Below are 18,270 nucleotides of genomic sequence, written 5' to 3'. Positions count from 1 at the left end.
GAAAGAGAGTCCAGGATGTTGGCAATGGCAAGGAAGGTCTACGGTGGCGTGAGATGAGCTGGGTGGTGAAGTCGGCGGTGCAGGTGAAGGTGGTCAATGGTTGAAACCAGGAACAGACCGGAACACTGACACGAGGACGACAACACTTAATCCACTCCAGCACACGAACACGGAAGACGGTAATCCAACTAGGACACGAAGACATGAGAGAGGATCTGACAACAGAGAGAGAGCGAGGTGAGTATAAGTAGCTGAGGTGTGATGAAGGTCAGCTGGAGCGAGACAATCAACACCCAGGTGATGACAATCAACTAAACGAGCACATGGAGACAACGTAAGTACAAAAACAATCACAAAACATGACACGGAGGAAACACTGGATTTCCTACCGTGACAGTACCCTCTCCCCTAGGACGTCACCTGACGTTCCCAGCCTGCTTTACCTGTAGATTGTAATCATCTATAAGGTGGTGATCCAATATGTCCCGAGCAGGAACCCAGCTTCTCTCCTCCGGACCGTAACCTTCCCAATCCACCAAGTACTGAAAACCGCGTCCCCTCCGTCTAGAGTCCAGAATACGATTAACCGAATAGGTGGTCTCCCCATTAACGAGACGAGGCGGGGGGGGAACCGGAGCAGGCGGATTAAGACGGGAAGAAATCACCGATTTAATTTTGGACACGTGGAACACGGGATGAATCCTCCTGTACGCCGGAGGAAGGCTAAGACGCACGGTTACCGGATTAATAATCTTGGTAATAGAAAACGGGCCAATAAATTTGGGAGCAAGTTTGTTAGAAACGGAACGCATAGGAATATTCTGGGTAGAAAGCCACACTCTTTGACCGACGACGTAACGGGGAGGCTTCGACCGGTGGCGATCGGCCTTAGCCTTGGTGCGCGACCTAGCCTGGAGCAGAGCTCTGCGAGCTCTGGTCCAGGTTCGGTGACACCTCTGGACTAGTGCGTGTGCGGAGGGGACCGAAACCTCGGATTCCGTACTGACAAAATTAGGTGGTTGGTACCCTAAACTACACTTAAATGGAGACATGCCCGTAGATGACACTGGCAAAGAATTGTGTGCGTACTCCACAACTGAGAGTTGCTGACACCAGGACGAAGGATTATTGGAAACCAAACATCGCAAAACCCTCTCGACATCCTGATTGGCTCGTTCGGTTTGACCATTGCTCTGGGGATGGAACCCGGAAGAAAGACTAACAGTCGCTCCTAACAATTTACAAAATTCTCGCCAAAATTTGGACACAAATTGGGGACCCCTGTCAGAAACCACGTCTGTCGGGAGGCCATGTATGCGGAAGACGTGGTCAATGACAGCTACCGCTGTTTCCTTGGCTGAAGGTAATTTGGGCAAGGGAATAAAATGAGTCGCCTTCGAGAACCGGTCCACTACGGTTAAAATCACCGTATTGCCTCTAGAGGGCGGGAGGGCGGTGATAAAATCTAGCGAAATGTGGGACCAGGGTCTTGAAGGGACAGACAGCGGTAAGAGTAACCCATCTGGAGGTCGATTGGAAGTCTTACCAATAGCGCAAACTGAACAAGCCAAGACGAAATCGTGGACGTCACGAGCCATACCAGGCCACCAAAATCGTTGCTTGACTAGAAATCTAGTTCTACTAACCCCTGGGTGACAAGCAACACTGGAACAATGACCCCACTGGAGAACGTCTGACCGTAACCCCTCCGGCACAAACAATCGGTTCGGTGGGCAACGAGCCGGGGGCGTTACCCCTTCTAAGGCGGTCAACACCTTCGATTCGACCTCCCATCTGAGCGCGGAGATAATGATGGTCCCCGGTAAAATGGGCTCGGGAGTAGCAGTACGATCGGAACGCTCAAAAAGACGGGATAAAGCATCGGGTTTGATGTTTTTGGAACCCGGCCGGTAAGAAAGTGTAAAATCGAAACGACCGAAAAACAATGCCCACCGAGCCTGCCTGGAGTTAAGTCTTTTGGCGGTTCTAATGTATTCGAGATTCTTATGGTCCGTCCATACAATGAAAGGTACACCCGACCCCTCAAGCCAGTGACGCCATTCTTCCAGTGCAAGTTTGACTGCCAACAACTCTCGATTGCCAATGTCATAATTAACTTCTGCAGGAGATAAACGGTGAGAATAATACGCGCACGGATGCACCTTTCCGTCTGAGGATGCGCGTTGGGATAACACTGCTCCTACCCCCACCTCTGACGCGTCGACCTCCACTATGAATTGACGTGAGCGATCAGGGGTGACGAGAATGGGAGCTGAAACAAAGCAGCTTTTCAGTTTGGCAAACGCAGCCTCAGCTGCGTCTGACCACCTGAACGTCAAACTAGGGGAGGTCAAGGCGGTCAGAGGAGCGGCTAGTTGGCTGAAATTGCGAATGAAACGCCGGTAAAAATTGGCGAACCCCAGAAATCTCTGCAGGGCCTTGCGAGACTCTGGGGATGGCCAATTTACCACAGCCTTAACCTTCTCAGGATCCATGCGAACACCCTCAGTCGAAATGATGTGTCCTAGAAAAGAAACAGACTGTGCATGAAAAACGCATTTCTCCGCCTTGACAAACAATCCATTCTCTAGCAACCACAGAAGCACTCGTCGTACGTGTTGCACGTGTTCCTGGAGAGACGAAGAAAAAATCAATATGTCATCCAGGTAAACATATATGAACAGATCGACCATGTCTCGCAACACGTCATTAACGAGTGCTTGAAAGACTGCCGGCGAGTTGGTTAGCCCGAACGGCATAACGCAGTACTCAAAATGGCCTCTAGGGGTGTTAAAGGCAGTCTTCCACTCATCCCCCTCCCTGATGCGGACCAAATGATAAGCATTACGTAAGTCCAATTTAGTGAAAACGGACGCTCCCTGCAACCTCTCAAAAGCTGAAGACATAAGCGGTAAAGGATAGGTATTCTTTACCGTTATGTTGTTCAGCCCTCGGTAGTCAATGCAAGGTCGCAAGGATCCGTCCTTCTTTCCCACAAAAAAGAACCCCGCCCCCGCTGGAGAAGAAGAAGGGCGGATAAACCCCGTTGCTAGAGAACTGGATATATATTTCTCCATGGCCGCCGTCTCTGGAATAGACAAAGAATATAACTTGCCCTTAGGCGGAGAAGTACCTGGCAATAACTCTATCGCACAGTCATAGGGACGATGAGGAGGAAGAGAATCAGCACGAGACTTACTGAACACCTCCTTCAGGTCGTGGTACTCCGCGGGCACGCTAGCCAAATCCACTGCTTCCCCCTGAAACACAGACTCAGAAACATTAACACCAGCAGACAAAAGACAAGACAAATGACATTCCTCGCTCCAGCTAACCACAGATCCAAGGCGCCAATTGATCCTGGGGTTGTGTTTCTGAAGCCAGGTGTGACCGAGAACGATGGGGGATTGAGGTGAGTCCGTGATGTAAAATGATATCTCCTCAGTATGGTTGCCAGATGTGGTGAGGGAAACAGGTAAGGTGGTCTGAGTGATGACTGGTAGTCTGTGTCCGTTGAGAGCAAAGGGTGCAATGGGGTGTTTGAGGGAGGTGAGAGGAATGTTAAGCTTACAAGCGAACTTGAAGTCCATGAAGTTACCCTCTGCCCCAGAATCCAACAAGGCGTGATGCTCGAGTGCGTGGGTGGACCACCGTAGACTCACCGGAAGGAGTGTCGATGTAGATGAGGTCTTCCTGGCAGAGATCCCACCCGATAGTAGCCTCCGTTTTACTATCGGGCTTGGTCTTTTACCGGACAACGCTGGATGTGATGTTCTTGACTGCCGCAGTATAAACATAGTCCCAGGGATCTCCGCCTGATCCTCTCCTCCCGGGAGAGCCGAGCTCGCCCCACCTGCATGGGTTCATGATCTCCCGGTGGGCTGACCGCAACATCTGAGCGCTGATACTGAGCCTCCGGTCTGTTCGCGAGAACTGTTCTCCCCCTCCGTCTGGTGGCTTGATCGAGTCGATTGTCAACTCTGATGGTGAGGTCAATCAGACTATTGAGAGAAGTGGGGAGTTCGACGGCGCGGATCTCCTGTTGGATGCGGTCAGCCAACCCATGCAGGAAGTGATCCCACTGCGCCTCTTCGTTCCACTTACACTCCGCCGCCAGGGTGCGGAACTCAATCGAGTAATCGGAGACGGACCTTTCCCCCTGACGTAGGTCCGTGAGAAAGCGAGCCGCTTCCCTCCCGGCGACGGAGCGGTCGAAGACCCGTCTCATCTCTTCCGAAAGGGCGTGGAACGAGGCACAGCAGCTGTCTTGGTTTTCCCACACCGCCGTCCCCCAGAGGGCAGCCCTTCCCGTAAGTAGTGATAAGACGAATGCCACCTTCATTTCCTCGGTGTAGAACGTGCGGGGCTGCATGGCGAAGTGCAGAGAACAATGAGACAGAAATGATCGACAGAACTCTGGCTCACCCGCATATTTCTCCGGGATGGGGAGGCGTGGTTCGGGCTGGGAAATCCCCCCGGAGACGATCGGCGGTGTGGGTGGCGTGGGAGGCGCAGCGGGTGACGGTTGTTGTTGGTGTTGCGTCTGGAGAGCGAGCTCGGACACCTTCGTCACCATTGCTTGGATGGCTCGACCCATCTCATCTATCGCCTTGTCTTGGCGATCCATACGACCCACAGCTCGTTGCAGAAATTCTTCCAGATGAGATGGGGAGCGGTCGCCTGCTGCTTCCATGATGGTCAGATCCTTCTGTAACGACAGATAAAAGAGGAGGAAGCAATTGCAGGCGATCAGATGTAGTTTATTGAGAAAGAGAGTCCAGGATGTTGGCAATGGCAAGGAAGGTCTACGGTGGCGTGAGATGAGCTGGGTGGTGAAGTCGGCGGTGCAGGTGAAGGTGGTCAATGGTTGAAACCAGGAACAGACCGGAACACTGACACGAGGACGACAACACTTAATCCACTCCAGCACACGAACACGGAAGACGGTAATCCAACTAGGACACGAAGACATGAGAGAGGATCTGACAACAGAGAGAGAGCGAGGTGAGTATAAGTAGCTGAGGTGTGATGAAGGTCAGCTGGAGCGAGACAATCAACACCCAGGTGATGACAATCAACTAAACGAGCACATGGAGACAACGTAAGTACAAAAACAATCACAAAACATGACACGGAGGAAACACTGGATTTCCTACCGTGACAATCTTATTTTTACTTGATTTGCTTCAAACTTCATCAGAATAATGACAAAACACGGCCGAAGAAAATCTGTTGTGGGGATATTGATATCTAATATAGTGTTGCCATGGCAACGTGTCAAACTTGAATGTTCTGTTCTGGTGATTTTTAGGCAGACAACAAGCTCAGATTTACATGAAACTCGAAACAGATATCAGTATTAAAGATAGCTAAACCATGGCAAAAGCTTTGAAAAGGGCGTGGAAGAGGCACTCTATAGCGCCACCTTTTGTCAAAAGTGGGGGGGTTAGTTTTAGCTACAGACACCAAACTTGGTACATAAATTGTTCTTATCAAGACGGACAACTTTCTAATTCACAGTCATAAGCTACGATCAACAGGAAGTCGGCTATTTTGATTTGAATGTGTATTTTTGAGATTTTACAGTTGTAAAATTAATGAATACTCCTCACAGGGGAAGTACACTATACACACAAAACTTTGTCTACATGAAGAAAAAACATCGAGGAACTTAAATTGCGAACAGATTTTGGTTAGCTTGAACGGTTTTGTCGTGGTGATTTTTTGAAATGACAGTAAAAAGTGAAACATTAATCGTCTTCTATTTTTAAATTGCAGCTTCCAAACCTTTAAAAAACATTTTTCATTTAGAAAACCAGTGATTCTGAGGAAATATGCATAGTTTCATGACTTTACAGCACTGTATGATTAAAAGAAAATTAAAAAACTGTCAGACATCTGATCTCACTCTGTCACTCTGTTTGAGGAATGTATGAGTGCTGACTGTGTGTGTGAGTGTGAGTGGGGGAGGGGTGTGAGCTGAGTGGCAGACAGACAGACAGAGAGAGAGAGAGAGAGAGAGAGAGAGAGAGACTTAAACATCTCTTTAATCACCAGAAAAAAAAACTGTTTTTTAAATTGTTATTTTTTTTGTTGTTGTTGTTAATTGTGCTGTTTTGATTACAGCTTAAGAAATATCTTAGGCCTTATCCTTTTCTGACAGTTTCAGGGATTAAAAAAAATCCTAAAAAACCTTATTTGTGCTGCAAATAATAATTTCAAACTCATTTGATACTGACCTCTGACACCCTGTGACATGACATTTATTTGAATTTACATAATCTCAAGGATGTAACAGTAAAACTGTTCAGCTCACAGATGAAGACTAAGCTGTAATGCAAGCAGAACTATTTCACAAATGCTTATAGGTTAATGAAATCATAACAAAACACTTTTAAATTATTTAAGGATTTGGTAACACTTTAAAATAATGTCTCAATTGTTAACATTAGTAAATGCATTGGTAACACTTCATAATAGCTGCAATTCTTAGCTAAGCATTAGTAAATAGTCAGTTCATGCTTTATATAGCCTTCTCCCAAAATTTATATTTTAGTAAGCATTTTATAAATACAGCTATAATTAAATTGTTCATGGTTTATATGCACATTTATTTTGAGGAGATTAAAGGCTGTAATCTTCCTAAAAAAATGTAAAATAAAAAATAAAATAAATAAAATAAACAAACACAGAACTCATAAATATTTATTTCAAGATGCAATAAAAGAAAACTGTACACTTGAATTTTTATATATATATATATATATTAGGGGTGTAACGGTTCACAAAATTCACGGTTCAGTTCGATACGATACACTGATGTCACGGTTCGGTTCGGTTCGGTACGTTTTAGATACAGCAAAATGTAAAAACATCTCAACTTTTCAGAATGCCGCAAGCGCACCGCGGGTCATGTGACAAGAACTAACCAATCAGCTTCATCCTTTCCCGTAACAACGTTGAAAACTCAGCCAAGATGAAGGAACAGCTGTTCACAGTTGTATATGGATTGCAATTTTGAAATAAATTTAGTAGCAGAGCTACTGCAAGCGATTTTTAGAGCTGCAAATCCATTTATCATTCGCTGAAATTTCCGCGTCTCATGGAGAGAGCACGTCATTGTTGCTTAGCAAAGACAGACGCCTCATGAGCGCTTCTGCCCGAGCGCTTTGGAAAGGAGGAGAAAGATGCGCTTAGCGTTTTCCATGCGTTTTTAGGCGCGATATGTGAACGGCCTCTAAGGCGCTCGCTCACTCAGCACGCGCTGAAGGCTCGTTGCAAAATGTCTAATGCATTTAACAGACCAGAAATATAAGATCCTAAAATAACCAACAGGTCTGGTGTGGGTGCACTTTGGATTCCCTGTAAGCTATAATACCGGTGTCTAAATGCTGGAGGGATAGTTTGTTGCGTGCTTGTTTCTCCTTTTTTTTCGTCTTTTCCCAGATACTGACACAATAAGGTGATGTCAGCGTAAATGAGTTGACATGTTTCAAGTATTCCCGCTGGTGTTTTTTTTTTTTTTTTTTTTTTTGTATTCCCGCTGGTGTACCCTGTCATGTTGCAGATGCGACATACCGTTGTTTTTTTATCCACCACTCTCTTGCCATCACCATTATAGCTTAAAGGGAATCCAAAGTGCACCCAAACACCAGACCTGTTGGTTACTGGAGGATCTTCTTTTTTCTGGTCTGTTAAACGCATTGGCCGTTTTGCAACGAGCCTTCAGCGCGTACTGAGTGAGCGAGCGCCTGACTGAGTCGCCCAACATAAACATATAAGTTGGTGTTTTTTTCTTCTTCGGGAGTGTCAGGGGCGTTGCCTGTTACGTCGTTTGGGTTATTGGGCTACCTTGTTGAACGCATATCATTATATTTCTACCAGAAAGACTCGGGAGATAGAGGAATGTACGAAGCATACATTTATTGACAGCTCAGCGAGCACAAATATAAATTTATTTGGCGGAAGGCCCCGTCCATGGTTCGTAATCCGAGGGTAGCGAATCTGCATTTCCTGCCTGAAGACGAAGGCAGGGGCGCAGCAGACCCCCCCCCCCGGAAGGTAAGGACAGGACCATCCTGGTGGTGGGTGGGGGTTGGTGACTGTGAATTTTTGGTGATTGACAGTGTGTGTGGATTGTAGGGAGGGGCTGTCTGGCAGAGAGAGAGAGAGAGAGAGAGAGAGAGAGAGACCTAATCATCCCTTTAATAATCAGGAAAAAAAATCTGTATTTTAAATTGTTATTGTTTTTGTTGTTGCTAATGGTGGCGTTTTTTTTCCTTTCATTACAGGTTAAGAAATCTCTTAGGCCTTATCCTTTTCTGACAGTTTTAGGGATTTAAAAACATCCTAATAATCCTTATTTGTGCTGCAAATAATAATTTCAAACTCATTTGATACTGACCTATGACATTCTGTGACATGACATGTATTAATCTCATGGATGTAACAGTAAAACTCTTCAACTGACAGATAAAGCTGCAATGCAAGCAAAACTATTTCACAAATGCTTATAGGTAATTAAAATCATTACAAAACACTAATAAATTATTTAAGGATTTGGTAACACTGTAAAATAATGTCTAATTTGTTAACATTAGTAAATGCATTGGTAACACTTTATAATAACTGCACTCATTAGCTAAGCATTAGTAAATATTTCATGATTATAAAGCCTTTTCCCTTAATAATAGTCATTATTAAGCAGTAATACATCTATAAATAAATTGTTCTTGGTTTAATTAAAAGCACATATATTACAAAGGAGATTAAAGTCTCAGTTGTCTCATAAAATAAATAAATAAACCCAACCCAGTTTGATTCAGAATTCAGAAATATTTATTTAAAGATGCAATAAAAGGAAACTGTACACTTAAATAGCTTTTGAGCGATTCTTCAAGGATTAGCATCACCTCCTCTTGTACGATGGTTTGAGGAATATATCTTCCAGATAGTACCACCACTCCCTATATGCAGAGTATGCAGTCTTCGTAGGGCACCAACTCCCAGAGGGGGCACCATCCCAGTTGCTCAAAAAAAAAAAAAAAAAAAAAAAAAAAAAACATGCGCCATTCTCCCATCCGTTCGTAATTGATGGATGGACATCTATGCCTGGGTATAGGACATCAGCAATCCGACACAGAGAAAAGAAAACTAAAGAAAAAAAAAAAAAAGGCATAAAGCTGTCTTGACATTGGACATTCAAGAGTCTCAAATTTAGGGACGGTCTCTAAAGTTACATGTGATATTGTTATACACTTTTCTAACGTCAGTAGCATTTGAAGAGAATTACTTACAAAAACAACTGTAATTGTTCATCTAGGTGACAGCTATAATGCACAATTAATTTGAATGTTTGATATTTATTACAACAAACTGTAAGTCATATGTAAATTTGCTACTTTTTCACATGGGCTCAAATGCAAATTTGAAGCTCAATAGCATTTGAGAAGAAAGACTTGCAGTCACAAAACAATTGTAATGTGTTCATATAGGTGTCAGCTATAATGCACACCTTATACATTTTTTTATAAATATAAAAATAATGTGTTACTAAAGTTATATATATTGTTCTGTGTATGTGATTTCAAAGTCTAGATTGGTCGGATTAACCCTTTAACTGCCGCATTCCTTAAAACTTGATTGTCAGAGGGTTACTGTAAATGCTTATGCCCGCTGGGCACAGTTTTCCCGATGCCACCGGGATGGCGTTGCACTGATGGCTTGAGCCCGACATCGCTGCTTGCAGCTATATTTAGGGCTCAAGCCCGAAGGGGCGAAGAGCCCTATTGTTCTTCTAAGGATTATTCTTCTTCTTATTATTATTTTTTTTATTTTTTATTAAACCTTCCGGGGGTTTTTGGAGGCCTTAACATGCTCAAAAACTCTTGAAAATTGGCACACACATTGGAATCGGCGGCCATCAGGACGCCAAAGAGACTGGGACCCGGGCGTGGCACAGGGGCTCTACAGCGCCCCCTGGAACACAGTCAGAAATCTTGAACCATAGCTCACACACACTTTCATGTATTTATATGAAACTCAGTACACTGATAGATCTCATTGAGCCGAACAACTTTCGCACTCTATGTCATAGGCTCCGCCCAACAGGAAGTCAGCTATTTAGGGCTGTTTATAAAAAGCATGCTCTGGAATTTGATATACTTGTCATAGGTCTTTTACTCGATTGCCACCAAACTCGGTCAACATGATCTCAAGACATTGGGGATGGAAAATTGCGAGGGGATTTTTGATATCTCGAACGGTTTGCCCGTGGCGAGGCGTTGAAATTATGGCGAGAAATGAGAAACAGGAAATGTCTAATAACATCCACATACATTTCCTGAATTTGATCAAACTTCATTGGTTTGTTCGTTGTATGATACCGATCGCATATATGTGACTATTAAGAGTCAACATTATAGCGCCACCAACTGGCAGCAGGAAGTGTGTCATTTTCCAAATGCTTTGAATTCAGCATCTTATTTTTACTCTATTTACTTAAAACTTCATCAGAATAATGACAAAACATGGCCGATGTAAATCTGTTGTGGGGATATTGATATCTGATATAGTGTTGCCATGGCAACGTGTCAAACTTGAATGTTCTGTTATGGTGAGTTTGAGGCAGACAACAAGCTCAGATTTACATGAAACTCAAAACACATATCAGTATTAGTGATAGCTAGACAATGGCAAAAGCTTTTAAAAGGGCGTGAAGGAGGCACTCTATAGCGCCACCTTTTGTCAAAAGTGGGGGGGTTAGTTTTAGCTACAGACACCAAACTTGGTACATAAATTGTTCTTTTCAAGACGGACAACTTTCTAATTCACAGTCATCAGCTACGACCAACAGGAAGTCGGCTATTTTGATTTGAATATTTAAATTGAGCTCTGATTTAATGCATACTCCTCACAGGAAATGTTCACTATACTCACCAAACTTTGTCTACATGTTGAAAAAACATTGAGGAACTTAAATTGCGAACGGATTTTGGTTAGCTTGAACGGTTTTGTCGTGGTGATTTTTTGAAATGACAGTAAAAAGGGAATCATTAATTGTCTTGTATTTTTAAATTGCAGCTTCCAAACACTTAAAAAAAAAATCATACAGAGATCAAATCATTCTGAGGACATATGCATAGTTTCATGACTTTACAACACTGTATGATTAAAAGAAAATTAAAAAACTGTCAGACATCTCAACTCACTCTGTCCCTCTGTTTGAGGAATGTATGTGTGCTGACTGAGTGTGTGTGTGTGTGTGTGTCTGTGATTGGGGGATGGGCATGAGCTGAGTGGCAGACACAATGAGAGAGAGAAAGAGAGAGAGAGAGAGACTTAATCATCTCTTTAATCACCAGAAAAAAAAAAAAATTTAAATTGTTATTTTTTGTTGCTTTTGCTAACATTGTTTTCATTACAGCTTAAGAAATCTCTTAGGCCTTATCCTTTTCTGACAGTTTCAGGAATTAAAAACAAAATTCTAAAAATACTTATTTGTGCTGCAAATAATAATTAAATCTCATTTGATACTGACCTATTCCATCCTGTGACATGACATTTATCTTAATTTACATAATCTCATGGATGTAACAGTAAAACTGTTCAGCTCACAGATGAAGACTAAGCTGTAATGCAAGCAGAACTTTCACAAATGCTTATAAGTCATTCAAGGATTTTATAACACTGTAAAATAATGTCTAATTTGTTAACATTAGTAAATGCATTGGTAACACTTTATAATAACTGCACTCATTAGTAAATAGTCAGTTCATGCTTTATAAAGCCTTGTCCCAATATTAATAGTCAGTAGTAAGCAGCTTATAAATACAGCTATAAATAGCTTGTTCTTGGTTTATAAGCACATTTATTAAAAAGGAGAGTAAAGGGTCAGTTATCTTCCTATGAAAAATAAAAAAATAAAAATAAAAAAACAACAACACAGATTGATACAGAACTCAGAAATTTTATTGTGGATTTATGATCAAATCAGCCTGTAAATGAATCATACTCCTCCAAGAAGACACAAGTAGTTCACACCAAACTTTTTCAACATGATGCCAATATACTGAAGATGTTAAATTGTGAATGGGTTTAGGATACCTTAAATGGTGTGGCCATACCGATTTATTAAAGTAACATAAAAAAATACAATAGTTATTTTACTATATCTTTAACATTCTTCATTCCAACTCTTCACAATTTTTTATATACGTAGAAGTCATCATTTGAAAGAAGCACAGCAAGTTTCATAGCTTTATCATTTTCAAGAGCCAGCTTAAAATTAAAACTATCATAACATATAAATCAAGCTTGCAATTCTTAGTACCAATAATGGCCACCAGATGGCGATATATGATTACTTTTAAATAATTATTGTAGAAACAAGTATGATTTAAATCATTTATAGAAATCTTTCAAAGAAAAATAATATGTATTTTACTGATAAAATGACCCTCACTTAATTAGAATAATATGCTGAAGTATTGTGAAATACTGTGTATTAAGAATAATTCTTTATAGGCTTTATGGACAGATAAGTTTGGAGTGACTCTTGAAGGATCAGCACCACATCCTCTTTTACCACTGTTTAAAGAATTTATCTTACAGAACAGGTGCGAATGAATTTTGGATAGCTTGAAGGGTTTTGTCATGGTGATTTTTTGAAATAACAGTAAAAAAGGAACCAGTAAATGTCTTTTATTTTTTTAAGTGCAGCTTCTAAACACTTCAACAAAATGTACACATAGAAGACAAGTCATTCTGAGGAAATATGCATAGTTTCATGACTATACAACACTATATGGATGATAGAAAATTAAAAAAACTACCATACATCTGATGTCACTCTGTCCCTCTGGGTAATGTGTGTGTGTGTGTGTTTGTGTGTTAAGTGTGTGTGTGTTAAGTGTGTGTGCTGAGTTTGTGTGAATGTGTGGGAGAGGGGATGGGCTTGGTGTCAGAGAGAGAGAGAGAGAGAGAGAGAGAGGGAGGGAGACTTAATCATCTCTTTAATCACCAGCAGAAAAAAAAGCAATTTTGTGTTGTTGTTGTTTTTTCAACATTACAGCTTAAGAAATATCTTAGGCCTCAACATCAACTGTTGCTAGCCTACTCCCAAAATTAATAGTCATTAGTAAGCATTTTATAAATACAGCTATAATTAAATTGTTCATGGTTTATATGCACATTTATTTTGAGGAGATTAAAGGCTGTAATCTTCCTAAAACAAACAAACAAAAAAAAAAAAAACAAACACAGAACTCAGAAACATTTATTTCAAGATGCAATAAAAGAAAACTGTACACTATATATATATATATATATATATATATATATATATATATATATATATATATACAATTGCATAAGTTTATATTTATTTTTTTTTATCAAGTGTACAGCTAATAATAATAATAATAATAATAATGCATTTTATTTAAGGCGCCTTTCAAACCACTCAAGGTCACCGTACAACAAGTAACAACAGTAACAATATTAAAACAAAAAATAACAGCAAATAACAATGTCAGTAAAAAACCACAATAATATTAGAATAGCACAACATATTGTGGAATACTATATTAAGACTTTATATATAGGCTTTATGAACAGATAGGTTTTGAGAGATTCTTGAAGTACTAGCATCACCTCCTCTTGTACGACGGTTTGAGGAATATATTTTCCAGATAGTACCGCCGCTCCCTATATGCAGAATACGCAGTCTTCGTAGGGCACCAACTCCCAGAGGGGGCACCATCCCAGTAGCTAAAAAAAAATAAAACATGCGCCATTCTCCCATCCGCGCTCGCGACCGCTCGGACATTTGCGGATGAATGTTCGTAATTGATGGATGGACATCTATGCCCGGGTAAAAGATATCAGCAATCCGGCACAGAGAAAGGAAAATAAAGTAAAAAACAAAACAAAAACAGGCATAAAGTTGGCTTGGCATTGGACATTCGAGAGTCTCAAATTTAGGGACCGTCTCTAAAGTTTCATGTAATATTGTTATACACTTTTCTAACGTCAGTAGCATTTGAAGAGAATGACTTACAGTCATAAAAACAACTGTAATTGTTCATCTAGGTGACAGCTATAATGCACCATTAAATTGAATGTTTGATATTTATTAAAACAAACTGTAAGTCATATGTAAATTATGCTACTTTTTCACATGGGCTCAAAAGCAAATTTGAAGCTCAATAGCATTTGAGGAGAAAGACTTGCAGTCATAAACCAATTGTAATGTGTTCATTTAGGTGTCAGCTACGATGCACAACTTATAAATTTTTTATATATATTAAAATAAAGTGTTACTAAAGTTATATATATTGTTCTGTGTATGTGATTTCAAAGTCTAGACGGGTCGGATTAACCCTTTAACTGCCATATCCCTTAAAATTTGATTGCCAGAGGGTTACTGTAAATGCTTATGCCCGCTGGGCACAGTTTTCCCGATGCCACCGGGGTGGTGTTGCACTGACGGCTTGAGCCCGCCATCGCTGCTTGCAGCTATATTTATTATTATTATTTATTCTTCTAATTTTTTTCCAAGGTTTCGGGGGCTTTTGGGGTCCTTAACATGCTTAAAAAGTCTTGAAAATTGGCACACACATTGGAACCTGCGGCCATTAGGGCCGGGCAGAGACTGATACACGGGCGTGGCACAGGGGCTCTACAGCGCCCCCTGGAATACTGAGGGCCATATATCATACATACTTGCACGTAGACACACGAAACTCGGTACACATGTAGATCTCATCAAACCAAACAACTTTCGTACTGCATGTCATAGGCTCCGCCCAACAGGAAGTTGGCTATTTTGGGTTTAGTAGTCATATTTTTCGTCAAAGTTGTGGGGGCTTTTGGGGTCCTCAACATACTCAAAAACTCTTGAAAATTTGCCCACACTTTGGAATCTGTGGCCTTTAGGAGCCTGCAGAAGCTGGGACCCGGGCGTGGCACAGGGGCTCTACGGCGCCCCCTGGATCACAGTCAGAAATGTTGATGTATAGCTCACACATACTTGCCAATATTCATATGAAACTCAGTACACATATAGATCTCATTGTGCCGAACAACTTTCGTATTGAATATCATAGGCTCCGCCCAACAGGAAGTCAGCTATTTAGAGTTATGTAAAAAGCGCATGCTCTGGAATTTGAAATACTTGTCATAGGTTTTTTACTCGATTGCCGCCAAACTCGGTCAACATGATCTCAAGACATTGGGGATGAAAAATTGCCAGGGGATTTTTGATATCTCGAACGGTTTGCTCGTGGCGAGGCTTTGAAATTATGGCGAGAAATGAGAAACAGGAAGTGTCTAATACCATCCACATACATTTCCTAATTTTAATCAAACTTCATCAGATTATTCATTGTATGATGTCGATCGCATATATGTGACTATTAGGAGTCAAAGTTATAGCGCCACCAAGTGGCAGCAGGAAGTGTGTCATTTTCAAAATGCTTTGAATTCAGCATCTTATTTTTACTCGATTTGCTTCAAACTTCATCAGAATAATGTTAAAACACAGCCGATATAAATCTGCTGGGGGGATATTGATATCTAAAAATATTGTTGCCGTGGCAACATGTCAAACTGGAATACTTCTCAGGTGATTTTGAGGCATATAACATACTTAGAATTTCATCAAACTCAGAACACATATCAGTATTAGTGACAGCTAGACACTGGCAAAATTTCATAAGAGGGCATGGAAGAGGCACTCTATAGCGCCACCTTTTGTCAAAAGTGGGGGGGTTAGTTTTAGCTACAGACACCAAACTCAGTACAAAAATTGTTCTTATCAAGACGGACAACTTTCTAATTCACAGTCATCAGCTACGACCAACAGGAAGTCGGCTATTTTGATTTGAATGTGGATTGTTTTTTACATTTAGCTGTGAATTAATGCATACTGCTCAGAGGAGAGTAACACTATACACACCAAACTTGGTGTACATGTTGAAAAAACATTGAGGAACTTAAATTGTGAATGGGTTTTGGATAGCTTGGATGGTTTTGTCGTGGGGATTTTTTTAAATGACAATAAAGATGGAATTATTAATTTTCCTGCATTTTTAAATTCCAAACACTTCAAAACCTTTTTTCATACAGAAAAAAAGTTATTCTGAGTAAATATGCATAGTTTCATGACTTTACAACACTGTATGGATAACAGAAAATTAAAAAACTGTCAGACATCTCATATCACTCTGTCCCTCTGTTTGAGTGTGTGTGCTTAGACTTCCATTGTCTGAGAGAAATAGCGCCCCTACAGGTGCAGTTACCGGACTAAAAAAGGGAGGAGACTGTCTTTTTGTTTCACTTTTAAATCGGTTAAAATACAAATAAATACTTGGATTTAATTCACACTGACAAGCTAAACCAACATATATGATTATTATCAGGTCAGGGCTCATTAATAATTGATGTGTGGTCAGTGATACGTGAGAAACAGGAGAGATGAATCACCGCTCTGAGCACCAGCGTGTGGAATGATGAGCTCAGAAAAAAACGAGTTTATTCTTGTTTTATAGCTATTTAAAATAAAGTATTGCAGCGATATCACACAATTCACCAATTAGAGCACACCAAGAGCTAAATTAAAATGTTTTTGAACTGTTTGTGTGAAAATGAAATATTTGCGGCTGCCTATCTGAAATCACTGCCTCCGATCAGCGCGCACAGTGTCACAAGTTCAAAACTAACGAATTTACTCTTGTTTAAGAGCTTTTCAAAATAAATTATTGCCATAAATGCACACAATACATCCATTATAACACAACACGATCTAAATGCAGGTGTTTGTGACCCGTTTAAGTGTGCAAGACTATTTGAAAGCGCGACTGGCAGAATAACATATATCTCTCGAGCTGCAGGATTCTGCCTTTCGTCGTAAGAACGAACACATCACGGACAAGATTATTTCAAAATACATAATAGCTTGGCGAATATAAACGAAAACAGCCACGTGAACATAAACTGTTGAGAAATAAATCTGAAGTGGATCTACTGGATTTTAATATTAAGTGACCGCATATACCAGCTGCTTCTGTCTTCACTTTTAATCTATATAAAAAATTAAACTCATTCATCTTGGCTGCTTTTTTAATGTGTGTACGTATTTATTTATTATTTTGCTCTAACAAGACTTAATCTATATTTAATTAAATCAATTACATTTGATTTTACATTTGATTTTTCCATTTCTGCATCTAAACGCCTAAAAACCTAAAACATGCTCTATTATACTATTGTTAGCAATTTCTTTATCGTCCAATTTATCTGGTGTACACGCTTTTATTTTCATAATAAACTTGTTTGTTAGATTATACACAGTTATAGTGGTCTATAATAAATATTGACAGGTTTTATTCAAGCTGTGTAGAATGATTGCCGTAGGCAAATTTTTTAAAATGTAAATCCCAAAAAAAAAAAAAAATTGTAAATAAATAAAAAACATTGGAAAAGAATAACTTGTACTTTTTTATACATTTTGTATAGTTTCATAGTTTATGCATTATAGTTATAAAAACAAACAAATTTAGCCACTCACATAGAAATCTTAGGCCTTATCCTTTTCTGACAGTTTTAGGGATTTTAAAAAATCCTAAAAAACCTTATTGGTGCTGCAAATAATAATTTCAAACTAATTTGATACTGACCTCTGACATCCTGTGACATGATATTTATTTGAATTTACATAATCTCATGGATGTAACAGTAATCTGTTCAGTCCACAGATCAAGACTAAGCTGTAATGCAAGCAGAACTTTCACAAATGCTTGTAGGTCAATAAAATCATTACAAAACACTTACAAATCATTTAAGGGATTTGATAACACTGTAAAATAATGTCTAATTTGTTAACATTAGCAAATGCATTGATAACACTTTATAATAACTGCACTCATTAGTAAATAGTCAGTTCATGCTTCATAAAGCCTTGTCCCAATATTAATAGTCAGTAGTAAGCAGTTTATAAATACAGCTATAAATAGCTCATTTATTAAAAAGGAGAGTAAAGGGTCAGTTATCTTCCTATGCAAAATAAAAAAAAATAAAAATAAACAAACAACAACACTGATTGATACAGAACTCAGAAATGTTATTGTGGATTTATGATAAACTCAGCCTGTAAATGAATTCATTCTCCTCCAAGAAGACACAAGTAGTTCACACCAAACTTTTTTAACATGAAGCCATATACTGAAGATGTTAAATTGCGAATGGGTTTAGGATACCTTAAATGGTGTG

General features: G+C 40.1%; 1 protein-coding gene and 1 long non-coding RNA gene across 2 annotated transcripts in view; one reads left to right on the top strand and one right to left on the bottom strand.

The window, feature by feature from the left end:
* LOC127987694 (uncharacterized) overlaps positions 1–18,270 on the bottom strand; it is a 2,462,016-nt gene that overhangs the window by 2,039,408 nt on the left and 404,338 nt on the right. The gene's annotated exons all lie outside the window — the stretch shown is intronic.
* The window catches only part of LOC127987792 (uncharacterized), a 338,739-nt gene that overhangs the window by 264,863 nt on the left and 55,606 nt on the right, over positions 1–18,270 (top strand). The gene's annotated exons all lie outside the window — the stretch shown is intronic.

The sequence above is a fragment of the Carassius gibelio genome, chromosome B22, assembly GCF_023724105.1.
Source record: "Carassius gibelio isolate Cgi1373 ecotype wild population from Czech Republic chromosome B22, carGib1.2-hapl.c, whole genome shotgun sequence".
Taxonomy (NCBI): Eukaryota; Metazoa; Chordata; class Actinopteri; order Cypriniformes; family Cyprinidae; genus Carassius; species Carassius gibelio.
The sequence above is the reverse complement of the archived record's forward strand: the minus strand, read 5'-3'. Positions and strand labels throughout refer to the sequence as shown.